Genomic DNA, 15,267 nt, shown 5'->3' with positions numbered 1-15,267 from the left:
ACATTACATGATTGCAGCATTGTTCTGGGAATACTCCAGTAGCTTTGAGCAGAACCACATTCTTAAGATTAAAAAAATAAATAAATAAAATATTAGCTTACATAACCACAGCCCAGAATACTGACACAGCCCAGTGAAGAAGATTAAATTCAATTCTGAAGCGGCAGTGTTGCAAATCGTAGTTATTTTCATATTCATGTCACACCTGAAGTCTTCTCACTCGCTGTCACCTGTATACTCGGGATGCTTTGTGCTACAGCTCAATCAACTAGAATTGTAAGCCACTTACCATTTTTGCACTTGACACATTTGCACAAACGGAGGCACATTCACAGTGATCAAAGAGGGTAAAGGTGTAGATTTTCCACATTTAGATCTGTTGAATATGCAGATGAGTGAAGGCTCAATGATGAGAAGAGTACTAGTTTGTGTTTTTTTTGTTTTATGCAAATCCTCCGCAGCGTCCGACCTCTGTTTAGGACTGTTTTTTAATGCACTGCAACATCAACCTGTGTGGCAGCGCGGGTCTTTGTCAGTGTCACCAAACAGGACAGAACAAAGTCTTCTGTACACCATATCTTTATCGACCTTCATTGACGTACGAGCACGAGGCAAATTGAACTCGGGGGGAAAGAGATAAATATTGCTGAAGGTTCCAGTCGTTCATCGATCACCTCACCATTGTAAAGCACTTCCAGGCTTTTGTGCGCCTCTCCTCTCGCTCACAAACGACAACCTTTTGTGCTTTTTGTGAAATATTCTGCATCATTTGGCACCCCGCTGTGTCGAGTGCAGAAACTTGGCGGTGTGTCAGCGCCGGTCCCTGATGACCATGAGGTTCTCTGGGCTCTGTTCTTGCTGACTGATTGAAGCTGCAGATCTGAGGTAGCTTGTGTGTCAGTGAGTGGGCACAGATGGAGGGAGTCAATGTCAGGTGAAGACTGTCATTTTCTGGCAGGGCTGCAGAGCTGAATCTTTTGACATCTTTTAAAGTGGAATGCGTACAGCGTCGAGTTTTAGACTGCAGTAATGGTCACACAAGGGATGTCAGTTAATGTCTGTTAATCAGTTAATATTTTTGACTGGGAATACTTGACAGTATATAGGTTACTTTTACTGCTCTTCAGTTCATTGCACTGCACACCAACTGCGTTGTTAACTTTGTTAGCTCTGTTAGCACCGTAAGCAGTGTCAGCATGGTAAGTGGTGCTAACGTAGTTAATAAAGTTCAGACCCTGTTAGAGACTGCATTTCTAAAAAGCGACTAGCCACAAATGTAGCGACTTAATCAGTCCACTACTCCTTGTGCTGTGCAGTAGGTGTGGTACATATAGGAGCAGAGGAGACCGCACTCGCAGTTGTAGTGAGAATCTGTTATTATGTTGACATCCTTGCTTTCTGGATTTAAAAGATCGAGGAAGTGGTGCACTGCAGTATGTGCCAAAGGTCTCATTTAAATGTTTTATGGAGGATTTTCCTATTGAATGTAATGCACCGAATACGCGATGATGTCACAAAACACTTTTGGAGCTAGTGCTAGCTACTTTGATTCAAAAAGACTTGGCAACAGTGCTCACCTGAGCTACCTGGGGGGAGACTGGGGATAGGCTCATTGTTTTGGCAGCAACGCCCTCCCAACACTACCCAATTATGAACGAGCTAGCTAACTAGCTCCCACCCGAGCAGCATGGAGCAGCAGAGGCTAATACAAGCTAACCGATGGAGACCAGAGGGTGGGCAGAGAGCAGTGTTTCCACATGTTACTGTAGCTAAATGAACTGATTAGTTATCGTTTGATGGGTGTTGGGCTTTTGAAAGGAAAATTAACAAAAGTGACATCCCCAGCTCATGCATATTGGTTCTCTTAGGAAACATATGTTGTCATGGCAGAGTTGCAAGGCCATTCAAGTAGAACATGTTCTTGTAGTGGTACTCTAAGGAGCATCCTACTATGTCAATTAGGGAAGCAACAGTCTGATATGAAGTGTCCTCGTATGAGTATCAGTGCAGTATGGTCTGAAAACAGCTGCATGGCAGTCTGAATTCACATTAAGGTGTTGACCAAAACAGTTATTTGTAATTGTTCCTTTTCATGTGTTTGGAGGGGTTGTGGCAGCAGAGCTAATTACAGCACTACTAATTTAATCAGGCACTTGAAGAAAACAATGTGAAGGGCTACAATGAGCTCAGAGCAGATGGAATCTGCAGCAAAGCACCAAAACGTTAAAGGGATGTTTAGTATTTCTGTTAAGTACAAAAATGTGCTGCAGCATCAAAGAAAAATTCTGGGCAAATTCACATTTGAAGGTGCTTGCTGTAGTCACAATAGTGTCTTCATGATATTCATATATTGAGCAGCCTATATTGTCTGTGTTACTGAGATACTGAGGAACTTGGCTCAGTTAAATACACAGATGACTCAAATGCATGACTTAGAGGCAAAAAGTTTACTGTGTTGATGGTCAAAACAAAAACAAGGTTCAGCAGCAGACAGGAAGCCAGAACAAAAAGGGCAAAGGCGGGCTGGCAAAAAGTCCACAAAGACAGGCGAAAGGTCATAACAAGTCAGGCAGACAGGAACAAGACGGCTGGACTGCTAAAGCTAAGCAGCAAAAGAGACGATCTGGCAGGTAAATAAGGGCTGAATCCTAATTTCTGGACTTCACCACAGTTGCAGATTAATGAGCAGTAACGGTTTTCTTTTTTAAATTACAGTAGCAGTAGCAGTGTTTGGCAGCTCATGTAAAGTGAAATTTCTCTTTTTTTCTATTGCCAATCACGGTTCTGTCAACATTGTTCCTATGGTCCATAATTCAGAAACCCCAGAGGTCCAAAAAGTGTCCCATTGGATTGATACCCATTTTTGTGACAGACATGAGTTGGTTATGTTTAGGCATGAGGATTGATAGGTTAGGGCTGGGGCATCATTTTGCATAATAATTAGCCATGTGCTTCTGCTTGGGAGAATGTTAACTCGATTATTTGGGCTGCAGAATTATGAGTTGTCAGAATGATGGTATGGCAACATAAATTGGGGACACACGGGGCAGGGGACGGACTCGGATGACACCTCATGTAGATCTGCTAAATTTGGTCACTTTCTCAGACAGGGACATAGAATAAACATAGACATTTAGCCCATTTTAACTAGATTTATGGCTTGTTCTATCAAAATCAGTAAAATGTTGCAGCGACACCCATCCTCGATTATCGATCCTGAAATTTCTTTAGTCCGCCGCTGGAAAGAACCCAAAGGGTTTTCACAAAATTATCCAAGTTGTTTATATTGTCATGTGAAGCCAGTGTTAACTGTTAGCTACTTTATTTCATCAAATGGCCCACAGCTCTTCTTCTTTTTGTTTTTTTTAGATAATATTTTTTATTTTGTGAATGGCTTTTTTGCCTTTTGTTTCATAGGAATAGCCCTTGAGTGAAAGGGGGGAGAGAGAGGGAATGGCATGGGTGGAATTGAACCCTCGGCCGCTGCGGGAAGGACAAAGCCTTTGTACATGTTAGCTTTAGGACGCCCCACCCGCAGTTCTTCCGACATAAACAATATTTTCTTGTATACCTGCACTGTGTTGTTGGGTATGCTTGCTTTAGTTACCTTGATGGTTACAAAAAAAGAAGTGTTGCCAAGCTTTTCTGTGTGTTTTTCCCACTGGGACAGCCCCTGGAGAACAGCATGCACTCCCAGTTTGGAAGGCCAGTGAGCTCTGTCATGCATGTTTGTGGCACCGTGTAACTCATGGCTCGGTGACAGTCATTATGTAATGACATATTTTGCTCAGCATTAGGGGTACAAACACAAAAGTGATATCATTAGAAAGCTTTTTCCAACAGTGTATAAACCTCATAATATGTTTCCGGGTCAATGTGACTTTAAATGAAAGAGAGAGTCACATTTGTGCTGTACCTTCTTGCTGATACTGCAGTTTTTTGGTTATGCAATGCTGACATTGAGATACTCTGGTCTGATCATATTTATTTGCCCACATTGTAAAAATCTTACATGTGTTATCGAAGGGAGCGTATAAAGAAAATGCGATTGTGACATGCAGTGAAAATTAGTCTGTAGGTTTTGTAGTTAAAGTTGTATAATGCAAACTTTGCCGCAGGTTTGCTGTCCCAGAGAAATCCTAAACTTTCCCCTTCATCCCAAATAGTTCCCGTTGTGGATGCCAAATAGAGGAAGTTTGTGTCGCTTATCAAATATTTATAGATGTTACTCAGCTCTAATTTAAGACAATCTATTTTCATCGTCCTTTTACTGTCTGCCTTTGAAGCCGAGCATGTTAAAAGCTTTATGCCTGGGATACATGCTCCACAGTGAACAGCAGTTATATTTAGCTCATATGTGTTTGTGCTGTAAAGTGGGTCATTTCACTCTGTCTTCTCTGTTCTGGCTCCGTCTCACTGACTCATTTTTGTCTCTTTCTTTCTCACTTTCTATCCCTCCGTACAACTTTTTCTTTTCATCCTCTTACTTCATCTCTCTCGCCTTTATTTATTTTTTTTTCATCCTCCTTCCTTGCTCTCTCTACAGCTGAAAAATGTTCAAAGCCGAGCACATCTGCGCCTGCTTGACACAGGACCAACCAATCATAGCCGATTGAGCCCCGGGGTTGGAGAGGGCAGTCTGTGAAGTTTGAGCACAGTTAACTTTTGATAGGATGTCAGGGTGAATTAAGAGCCCCACAGAGAGTCTAGCTGGCTGAATAACTTGTTACATGACTTCACTTTGATAGTTAGCCATGCATCCAATCCTCTTTGTCTCAACAGCAGACATATGAACAGATAAGCTAACCTAATGAGCACATAAGAGGACAAACTGAGTGTACAAAAGGCGTCTTTTAAGGGTTTTAAGTTGCTGCTGCTGCTTGTTTGTTTCGATGTGTTTCGGTCATCCAGTAATTGTGCAGATTTCCCTTCATATTCTCAGTCAGTTCAGACTAGTGAGATTCTTCTGTAGGCTTTGTGTGCATTAATGAATGCACTAAAGCCATTAAGCCTAAAAGGACCTTGGCATGAATTCATGCAGATGTCATGTCTTGTTAGTAATGGCTCATTACATGTATATTACCAGGCAACGCTTATGTAACAGCCTTGAGTTTAACCCTTGTTGCACCAAACTGCTAAGCTTGCAGCAGAGACAAAGCTAAAGGCTTAGACCCACTAAACCGTTGCCTCAAGTCACCTGTGTCTCCGCCAAAAAGCTGTGCTAGGACACACTGCAAGACTACAGCAAACGACCAACTAGCAAGTACGCTTTGTACTTGCATGAGAATATACCCATTAGGCGGTGGTTGCCTGTATTCTTTATTCAGAAAGGGAAACTGGAAGACCTACAGGCCGTATTCAAGACCCAAACAAGCCAGTAAACAGATTAACAACGCAACATGATGTTGAAGGAATATTTACCATGCCCTGTGAAAAATAACACAAACAATTACAAAGTGTTAGCTCTATGGCTAAAAAAAGTATCTTATCTCAAGTTTGTTTCAATATCTTCCGCTCTTGCCTTTCGTCATTTGTTTGCTTTTATCACTTCCGTTTCTCCTCCTGTGCACTGAGCTGAGCTGCCAACAGGGTGATTTTTTTTTCCACCGACGGGCACCTCCAAGTCCGATACCGATTTAATGTGCTGAATCAGCCGAAAAAAAGCTGACAAGAGCCAACTAATGCCATCAGTGTGGAAAACTCACACTGCAAAAACTTGGGTAACAGACCTTCATGAATGGCCTGACATTGACTGATGGCTGACTATCTGCTTGGTGTGTCAGGGCCCTAAGCGTTAAAAGCATTATATGCAGGATTTTCCATAAAAACAATGCATAGATTTATACAAAAAGTACACCCTCTTGTATGTGCAGAGACTCTGCCCCTCACTTGTACCTTCTTTTTTCTTCTTATTTTGCGGTGTTAGGAACCTTTATGGACCGAAACCTTTGAGCAGTGGTGTGTAGCCCATAGCCAAAACAGGATGGAGGTGAGGCAGAGGCTGTATGAAAAGGTATAGTGATCAGGCCGTAAACCGCACACATTCAAGAGGAATCTGCAGAAACTGCAGACACAGTGCTGAAAAAATGTAAATATAGTGAGGCAAAGTGTGAGGCAGCCAGATCTCATTTCAAAATGAAACTGAATCTGGGTTTGGCTTTCACTTTCAGTGGCGAGCACTGAGGAAGAGAATGAAGAGTGATGCGAAGTTAGCATGCTTGTTGTCAGAAATGTAGGTGCTGGTAGTTATCGGTTAACCTGCTCAAGTGTCAGTACAGTAGCTTGCAGTGTGAGGAGGAGGAGAGGCCACGTTTGAATGTTGTGTTTACAAATGGTAAGAGAAGTCTGAGGAAGAGTTGTGGACTTGAAATGCCACAATGCATTAAAATCCTTATAAGTCCACCTACCAAGCAGCTCCTGTTTATATGTCTTCTATATTGCCAGGTGTTGTTTGTTTTGGTCCAGCATCTGATCCATTGAACATTGGGATGTGCATGCCCTTTTTACTGTTTTTTTTTTTTTTAGTGTGTGTGCATGTGTGTGCGTTGTATGTGTGTGTTTAAAGACGGTAGCTGACAATTCATGCATAGCTTAGCTTTAAATAAACAAACCTGAAAAATAAAAATTAGAAAACTGGCATTTCGCTTGGGACTTTTTGAACTTTTAGCCCACTAATGAAGCATTAAATGTCAGCGAATTAATTGAGATTTCTGCCCTAAATGCAGTGAGTTGACCCACTGATTCACTGCTGTTTTCAGTGGATGTAACCTGAGATCACCTGCACCGCAGAGCCGGCTCATGAATTTTAAAATCATAAACGTCAGGTCTATTAATGACTCAGGATCTGTCAGAGTAAAGACTGATGCCCTACTTATTGCAGTGTTTGAAACAGAGTCACCTAAACCTTGAGAGGCCTGAAGTGAAATACCCAGTTGGCTTACATAAACATGAGCTCTCATTCCTCTGACACTTAAAGTCAGCTCTGTGTAAAGATTGCTGCAACATGTTGGCGAAAGACTCCCAAGACAGAAGCACTTATATATTATATATCATTAATTTCTGAGCACGTTTACTTGTTTAATTCAGCCTTTTGTGTCTGCAGCTCCACTCAAACTCAAGAACCTTTCTCTCTCAAACACTGTTGCTGTTGTTTTTTCAAACTGGACCTTTTTATTTTTGCATCTAAGTATTGTGACTAATAGAACAACAATTTTTAAAACTGGAGTGCTGCAGCGGGCAGCAGCGAAACAGGCTGCAAGGTACCCATTTGGGGAATTTGTGCAATGTCAATTCACAAAAGTGCCGGTTTTTGCCACTGATAGGATCAGATTATTATCATAGGTGTCTGACAACATCATGGAAGGGATTACTACAGAGATTGAACATGTTGTCATAGAACAAGATCCTTTTTGTTTAACCAGTAAGAGCCCTTAATTGCCACACCTACAATAGTAATCAGTGCCTGTCATTGGCAAAAAGAAGCACTTTTAGTAAACGTAAACTGATGCTGCACGAATGCCCCAAGTGGTTACATTACAGCTTGTTATGCCACTGCCTGCTGGAGCGGTCTCACTCAATGCTGGACCAATTTAAAAAACAATGTTGTTCTCATCAGTCACTTTGACAGAAAAACATGGGAAAATATGGTAAAGATTGAGAAAAACAGAAGTAAGCCTTTAAGTAAGTACACAAGATTGAAAATGCCAGCAACTGGCACTTTCAGCACATTTTTTTGATACTGAAACATTTAAGATTTGTACCCAGCCCTAATGATGTGTTCATCTCCAAAGAGTGTGCTCTTTAGAAAATCAATCACTGACCCCAAACTAAGACCTCATGTGAGACTTTTGTTCTAAAGAGCTCTGGAAAAGAATTCACGAGAAGGAAGAGATCATCTATACACATCTTTCTCCTGCATTTAATCTTAAACACTTCCTACAGTCCAAAACGTCCTCTACTGCAGGCGATGCAGTCTGTCCCTGTCTCTTTCTACTCTTCAAAGATATTCTAATTAGTACTTTAGTAAGCGTGTAACAAGGATCTGACTGTGTCTTCTGTCCTCCACTGATGGAGATACTCTTTCCAAGGTCCTCAGGGTAGACAGCTGAGCAGACACACTCTCCTCACACATTCACACACTCTTCTCACACTTTTTTTTTTCCTAATTTGGAGAGCAGGGGACAGATTCGGTTGACACCTTGTGTAGATCTGCTAAATTTGGTCATTTTCTCATAGCAGCATGGGTGAGAATCAGCAACGCCTGCACTGTTAGGAGGGTATTTTTGCAGTTTGTGTGTACATCTTTGTCTGTGTATGCACATGCAGGGTTTTGTAAAAGTGCATGAGAACCATTATGGATTGATGCACAGTGTGTGTGTGTGTGTGTGTGTGTGTGTATGTGTGTGTGTGTGTGAGCTGATTGATGCAAGATGCAGGAAGCTGACCATTTCTGAGAAAAAAATATGTGCCAGTCCACACAGTCATTGCCTGAACTGCAGTTATTTTCAGTGTTGGACTGATTTCTGATTCAGCTCTGAGCCACTGTTAACATATAAAAAGAGTAACAGCTGCGCTGATGACTGAAATGTCATTTTGCTGAGATCCTGCTAGTTTTGTTGCCAGACCACCTCTTCACATTCAGAAAGATGTCCATTGGCACAGTTTGATTTTGGGAATGAATGCGTCCTTCCTGTCCTGTGTACATGCCTATTAGCGGATTATGATTGCTTCACCTTTTTTTCGCTAAACGTCCTGGAAGCAGGCAAAAGAACAAAGGTCTCCCGGCTGCAGTGCAGAGTTGGTTTTATCTCCACAGTCATCTGGCCCGGCTTACCCTGGCTGCCTTTCTCCAGGCTTTGTTTCTGGGTCATACAGTTGATGCTATTCACAAACAATTCATTCTGCTCCACTTTGAGAGTCAGCCAAAGAGAAAGAGATCACTATGAGCCTGAGCGCCCACACAGAGCAAACTTCACTTTTGATTATGGACCCACTACTGGTTTCACTTTGAACCAGCTCGGGCTGTGAAACGCAGGCGCTCGAGTTAGCACAGAAAAACAACGTTTGACTTCTCCCATTGCCCTGGTTTGAAAAAATCATTTTCTTTCAGCTGGGTTTCTGCAGTTTAATGGGGAGGTAGGGAGACAGATCGGCCCTGATTACAGCATATAAATACATCACCATGAGTAACATTTTCTAAGTAACAGAGCAAACACAAACATCAGCCTTAGACTCACAACTTAGGTTCACAACTGGAACAGTATGCAGAAAGTCTGCAGGTCCTTACATTCTCAGTATAGTCATATTTAACCAGTAGTTTTCTTAAATGTGAATCTATGATATCCGCATATTTACACAAGCATTTCTTTGCATCTCTTTATGTTCAATTAATAATAATGGATTTATTTTTTTAGTTTGCTTGGTGTTCTGTGGTTCAGGTGAAAAGTAAGCACAAGCACCTAAAGTGGCAATCGTGAAGATTTCAGTCCTGTTTGAGTTGCCGACACCTTTAGTTACTGGTGGTAAAAACAAATGTGGTTTAATACTACATATCGCAGAGCTATAGTGTCAGCAAAACAGGCAGTAATTGGACTTTTTCCATCATTCTGTGATCCACTTTGATCTGATTTTATGCTGCACATAATTTAAGTCTGCAGACAGCAGAGCACAGTGAAGAAGTTGGTTACCTTGCTAAGTTGGAGGTGTGCAGATTGTCACGTGCAGCTCACTGTGGCTGCTCCTGACAGTCCAATTACTGCCTGCAATATTTCAAAATGATCTGGTGTCATCAAATGCCACCAATGACAGCTGTCTTCATTTGTCGACACATTTTTGATGAATGACACCGCTAAGTGCTAAACTTGAATCCAGTACAATGCCTTGAAAGATATTCAATACCAACACATTCTTACTGCCAACTTGTCAAGAACTGATGCTTGATCAGTTGCCTACACGTCAAAATATGACGCTATAGGTACCTCTCCTGCATCAGTTTTGAACGTCCAGGGGCAGTGTGTCAGTTTATGCTCATCAAATGCATACAGTCTTGTTTCCAAATTAACTTTGTGCTTAAATTGAATAAAATGTTTCAAATATTTAGACACGTCATTCATATCAGTTAACTTGCAGAAAGTGTTGGGTTTGCATTAACAGTAATTTAACACAAGATTTTTTTCCAGGAATGTAACTTTCGACACCCACTCCATAAAATTGTAAATACGGAAATAGTGCAGTACTTTCATCAGTGGGACACAGGCTCAGTTACTATTTAGTAACTTCATTTGGCACTAGATAATGGTTTAACAGACATTTATTTAAATGACAATCTTTTTAGATTTTTACATAAGTACAATTTCGAGGTACTTAAACATCTCAGCAAATCTAAATAAAGGTTTAAAAAAAGACATCCGTGTTTAGTATTCATTGGGTGGGACGGGGTGTAGCACAGAGTGTCCTGATAGCTGCTTGAGCTGCTCTCGTCTGGTCCAGAGCCCCGGTGTAATATTACAAGATAATAATGATTAAGCAGTATATCCTGGTTACATGCTCCACTCACGCAGACGCACACATTGTTCTTGTCGGCTGGTATTTTTCAGATTCGACTGGTTGGTAATGGCTCCTTGTTTGAAACCATGTACAGTAATTAAGAGCGACAGAGTTATGTAAGACTAATCCAATTCTTTATTAATCTTCCTCTCAGTAATAGAAATGCATTTGGCTGTGCATGGACGGTGCTATTCTTTAACATGTCCATTCATTCTCTCCCTTCATTTCCCCTCCTGTTTTACTGAATCTCATTGAGAGAAAAAAAAAGGAGGCAGACATCCTCCCTCATCTATCTCTCCTCCCTCGCCATGCTCGTGCGGCGCATGTCAGGGAGGAGAGAGGGAAGAATGTGATGGTGCTATTTATAGTAACGGTTGCTGTTTAAAAAAAAAAAATGCATTTCTGTATCTCATAGCCCCCTATCAACCCACCAATCCTTCCTTTAAAGGATTGAGAGAAATGTAACTGTCCTTCCTCTTCTGTGTGGCTCCACTTCCCCAACCCCTATCATCATCCTGTCATCCATCCGTCATCCTTTTTAGTTTGCTGGTACAATTGTTTAGATGCTCTCAGCAGAGGATGTATAATTCATTTCTCCTCCCGAGTTGTTGCACACCAGCCATGAATTGAGTCAGGCCGAGGAGGAGGAGAGGGGAAGGAGTGAGCAGGGAGGAGAGGAGGGAGGAATAAAGAGGCAGTGAGAAGGAGCAAAGCTTCGTGCTACGCATCTCAAGTCGGCTTTGTTTTAAACATGGCTCGCTCATGTATATTTTCTCTCAGACCTCTGGCTCTTATCAGGGATCAGGACACAGCAGGTCTGCAGCTGTGCCATGTATGTGATATTACTTTAGCGCTCTGTGATCCATAATTAAACCTGTTAGTCGCTCTTATTCTGCTAAATGCTCTTTTGACGCTGGAAAACAAACTCTCAGGGTGTGCTCGTGTCATCAGTTCTGTATAACGTTTCACCTCACAGAGAAAGGTAACTAAGTAAGATCATTTTTGTACAGTGCTGGACCACACATTCTCGTTCCAGCTCGTAAAATACAGTTTCCTGGTCAGTGGACTTGTGAGGTGTCCTCCTGCGTCTGTCGTTTACATTCTGGGACAGAGTTACGATCTACGCCTGTTGCAATCATCGTGTCTTTTAGAAGATACACATACATTTTTACAGGAAATATGCAGTTTCTGCTCGTAAGATGCATATAGTCTTTTTCATTTTGAAGGAATGTTAGTTTTACTGTTTTGAATCTTTTGTTAATAACTCTAGTGTTGTCTCATTTCAGAAAGTTGATTTTTGTTCGTGTGGAAGTTTCAAGTAAAGCAAGAAAATGATCGAAGTACAGAATTTGTATTTTTAGACCTTTTCATAATTGAATTCACAGAACAATTACTGCATTATGATATGTACTGTTACTGTGATATGAAATTACATTTACTGTGATAAAAGATTTTGGCCATATTGCCCACCCCTACTCAGTTGTACTAAGGTAGTACTACATTTTTGGCATTCTGACAGTGTGTAACTTCAGATGCATAAATTTCATCATCTCCACTTCGAGTCATCCCACAGTAAGCTGCGCGGGGTTCAGTGCTCTCTGACAGCATGTATAACAAACACTCCCATGTTCCCAGAATAATCAGTGAGAGAAGTGAAACATTTTCATTTCAGTCCCAAGAGGACGGTGTGATTTAAGGTCATGGGATAGGAAATTTCCCGGAGAGGTTTTGTTTTCAGCAAATGCGACTTGCTGTGCATTCGTTGACTGAATCATATTGAGTTCCTGCTCTGTTTCTGAGATGTACTACATGTCATCAGAGAGGGACAGGACCACCTAAACAGTAGTTTTCACCCTCCTGTTATATGGACTGACAGCACAGATGCTGTTGCTGTTGTTGTTGTCTTGTTCCAGTCATTCTGAGCCGTGTCAGAGTTGTTGTAATCGCTCGGTGACAGTGGCCTGACAGAAGGCCCTAATTGGCTGTTTTCCTGGGCTTGCTGGGCCTGCCAGCAAACACTGAAATTTTTAGTTTGGCCGACATATAGCTGTCATCTTTTCATCCCAGCCAACACCAATTTGTCCATCAGGGACATATAAACATGTATTTAGTTTAGACATTTATACAGTTCATTGCTGGTAAACGCACGTGGCTCTAATTTAACTTTTAAAGGGATAGTTCACCCAAAAATGAAAATTCAGTCATTATCTACTCCACCTTTTGCTGATGGAAAGTCAGGTTAAGTTTTATGTTCCACAAAGCACTGTCTGGAGTTTCACTGGGAAAAGGTGTTGCCGTTATCTCAAAACCAATTAAAGCAAATGGTGACCAGAATTTAAATGTTACAAAAATCCATAATAAAACCACAAAATGTCTCCATATTGCTCATTACAGAGAGAGCTCTTGAGTAAGTAGTAAGTCGTAAGTACGACTGTGTGTGGGAGAGGCTTTCAGGTAGCATGTAAAGACTGGCGTGCGGGTACCACGAGGTCTCGCGTGAGCGCGCATACGTGAGCGCAGCACCTACTTTAGGAGCTACAGACTAAATGTACAAGGCTAAAAAACATGATGCCAGTGATTTTTTTCAAAACAACTTGGCACGTCAGGGCTTCAGGATACTTGGATTATGTCGGATGAGCAGTATGGAGACATTTTGTGGTTTTATTATGTATATTTTAAAATGTTTGTGTCGTTGTCACCATTTGCAATTGTTTGCGAGATGAGTGCAACACCTTTTCCCTGTAAACCTCTGGCAGTGTTTTGTGGACTATAAAACTAAAACAATGAGGGTGAGTAGATAATGACTGAATTTTCATTTTTGGGTGAACTATCCCTTTAAGGTGTTACATAACGGATTGTTAATGTCAGTGAGTGTGTGATGCTTTTCTTGTAGATCTTCTGTTCTGTTTTTGAGTTTATTCTTGCTCTGTTTGGACCATTCACAAAAGCTGATTCCTTTAGAAAACGTTGCTCCGACCTCTAATCCTCAGCTGCAGCCGCAGCCGCAGCAGCAGACTTCAGGTGTGATGAAAAGGGTCTTTGGCTCCCATTCAGCATAAATGAGCCGTCTGTGTTTTTAGAACGAGTGGGCAGATTGCATGATGAAAAATGGCCTATTTCAGTGACACCTTACAACTCACTGCTGGCTGTCGCTTCTGCGCCTGCATCAGTGGCTGATGAGACTAAAATAGTCCCTGAGCCTGATGCTTCCCATGAAAAACAAAACTAAAAATAATCGCTACTTCGTGGAGGAGACGGCAAAGCAGTGTGATGCAGGTTTATAAGAAGGAATCGAGGTTTCTGCTGATGTGACTTTTGTCCTTCAACTCCTGAAAGCTCCAGTCGATATTATGCAGCCTCCAGTGAAACACAATCGCTCCTGATTTTGTGGATTTTAAAGTCTCTATTTTCAAGTTGTCTGCCTGAAATGGGAACTTGATTGAGGATTTGTTCTAACATGTGAGAGTTGAACGTAGATATAGAGCTATAAAAGCGTTCATGTCAAAGCTTTTTGCTTTTCTTTTGTGCTTTTTTATTCAGTGATAGCTTTCACTGAATAGATTCCTCTCTCTGGCTGAAGATGAAACCTGCTGGTGCAATTATCAGTTATGGTTTACAGTGGTGAGAAACTGCCTTCTGGACTGTAAATGGTTACCACTGCAAACATTATGCCAGTTAAACACCCAAAATATCCATATAAACATACTATGTTGAATTTGTTTCAGTGGATTTGATATGTAGTACTGTGCAAAAGTCTTAGGCCACCCTAAACTTTGTTTTTCTAGATTAATGATACATGCATATTAATTTCTCAATATCACTATTAAAATACAACCAGAACATACAGGATATATGTACGGTATTAAAAATGCAAATATTTCAGGTTAAAACAACTTCAACAGGCTAAAGTTGGAAGTGTTTTTTGTGAGCTGCCATTCCACTCAGCATGTCTTGAAACTCTCTTGGGAAGACAAATGAGATTGACAGCGCTAATCTTTAATCTGTATTTACACCAGGTTGCATTCAAGACAATTCCCAAAGCGCAATATTGATTGTTTGAGCAACCTTTTGTTATGGTTTTACAATTCCATGTTCCTCACTGTTCCTCACAGCTGCAAAAATCAACAGCAGACAGTGGTCCTAAAAGGACATTTTTGGGAATAATGGTAAACTGTAGCTTTACAGTAATGTCTTAGAAAATCATAATGGGTGGAAATGGCTCACTGATGTCTGTTAAATGTCTAAGTAACAGCAAACATTAACCAACAACATTTAGATGTTATACCAGACTGAGTAAGACTAATGCAGCAAAACATACAAATATTAAATTGAGCAAGGCTGCTCATGAATGTAAATTTCATAGGAAAATTTGAAACTGGCAATAGGGCTGCAACCAACCGCTGTTTTCATTTATCAATTAATCTTATTTTCTCAGTTTATCATTTTGTAAGTAAATGGCACATAATAGATAAAAACTATTCACGATTTAGATCCAAAGCTATTCAGTTTAGTATGAAGGAGAAGAGCATCAATTTTTCACATTTAAGAATCATGAAACCAGCAAGTGTTTGGTTTTTTGCTTTCAAAAATGATTATTCATTAATCAAAATAGTGCCAATTAATTTTCTGTCAATCAGTTCATCAACTAATTGTTGCAACTCTAATTGGCAGTAGCTTTCCCAGTCCTAGATTATGTGAGTTCATCTCTCAGCATGACATTTA

The 15,267-nt window shown here is 40.9% G+C and overlaps 1 protein-coding gene across 6 annotated transcripts in view; it reads left to right on the top strand.

Annotated features, from left to right (window-relative positions):
* Positions 1 to 15,267, top strand: part of samd12 (sterile alpha motif domain containing 12) — a 145,904-nt gene that overhangs the window by 10,552 nt on the left and 120,085 nt on the right. The window lies entirely within an intron of this gene.

Source organism: Plectropomus leopardus, chromosome 17, assembly GCF_026936395.1.
Source record: "Plectropomus leopardus strain MGB_pleo_1.0 chromosome 17, ASM2693639v1, whole genome shotgun sequence".
Classification (NCBI taxonomy): Eukaryota; Metazoa; Chordata; class Actinopteri; order Perciformes; family Serranidae; genus Plectropomus; species Plectropomus leopardus.
This window is presented reverse-complemented; position numbering and strand designations above follow the sequence as displayed.